Source organism: Rhagoletis pomonella, unplaced genomic scaffold, assembly GCF_013731165.1.
Source record: "Rhagoletis pomonella isolate Grant_MI unplaced genomic scaffold, Rhpom_1.0 Rhpom_scaffold_00006, whole genome shotgun sequence".
Classification (NCBI taxonomy): Eukaryota; Metazoa; Arthropoda; class Insecta; order Diptera; family Tephritidae; genus Rhagoletis; species Rhagoletis pomonella.
In genome coordinates, this window is record NW_023458560.1 from 49,329,362 (window position 1) to 49,330,583 (window position 1,222).

At 29.1% G+C, this 1,222-nt stretch overlaps 1 protein-coding gene across 1 annotated transcript in view; it reads left to right on the forward strand.

The window, feature by feature from the left end:
* The window catches only part of LOC118740891 (potassium voltage-gated channel protein Shaw), a 45,561-nt gene that overhangs the window by 31,947 nt on the left and 12,392 nt on the right, over nucleotides 1-1,222 (forward strand). The window lies entirely within an intron of this gene.

A 1,222-nucleotide genomic window follows, 5' to 3' on the forward strand; every position in this document is an offset into this window, starting at 1 on the left:
TTATTTTATTTTATTTTATTTTATTTTATTTTATTTTATTTTATTTTATTTTATTTTATTTTATTTTATTTTATTTTATTTTATTTTATTTTATTTTATTTTATTTTATTTTATTTTATTTTATTTTATTTAATCTAATTTCATTTCCTTCTGTTCAACCATACCATTCCATCCCATTTTATTTCATTTCACATCTTCCTATTTCATTTTATTTCACCAAATTCGCTTTCATTTAATTTAAATTCACTCCATCCGTATCAATCATCTCACAAATCACTTCACTTTTTCCATGTCATTTCATTTCATTTCATTACGCTTCACACTTCATGTAATTCAGTCAATTAAATTTTTATTTTATTTTAATTCATTATGTTCTAATCCACACCATGCCATTCCATTCCATTTAACATAATTCCCTTCATCCCATTCTATTTATTTCATGCCATACCATATTATTTCCTTTCATTTCATTTCGTTCAAACGTATTATATTTCATTCCAATTTATTTTATTTCATTCCATTTTATTTTATTTCATTTCTTTCCATACCATTTCATTTCATTCCGTTCAGCTCCTTCCCACTACCTTCCATTTCGTGCCATTTCATCTCATCCCTTTTTATTTTAGACCATTTAATTTCATTGCAAGCCATTAATTCTATACATATTTCATTTCATTATATTTCGTTTCTTCTCATTTCATTTAATTCTATGCCAATACTTCGTTTCCTATTCCATTTTATTTCATTTCGTTTAAAGTCATTCCATTCTGCTTTATTTTATTTCGTTTTAATTTATTTTATGTATTTTTCTTTGTTCTCCATTCTACTTCTTTTGTTTAAATTCATCCCTTTTCTTTTCTTCTTTTTTTCATTTCTCTTCTCTTCCCTTTTCATTTAGTTTTTTTCTTTTATTTAAATTCCTTGCTTTTCATTTCTTTCATTCCCACTTTTTTTCTTTCCTCTCTTTTTCATATTCCCTCGAAAACATTCGCTGACCTCTCCACACTTTCAGGTCAAACGGGCGGCGTCAGCGGCTGCGGTACACCCGGCTCTGGTCCACATTCGGGGCCCATGGGATCTGGCGGCACCGGTCCGCGTCGCATGAACAATAAAACCAAGGATTTGGTTAGTCCGAAATCAGGTATGTTACAGTTGTTGTGCGCCTAAAAGTCGACTAAGTTTATGCGTTTCTTAATTCCTTTTTGCGCTAAATATTCATAAC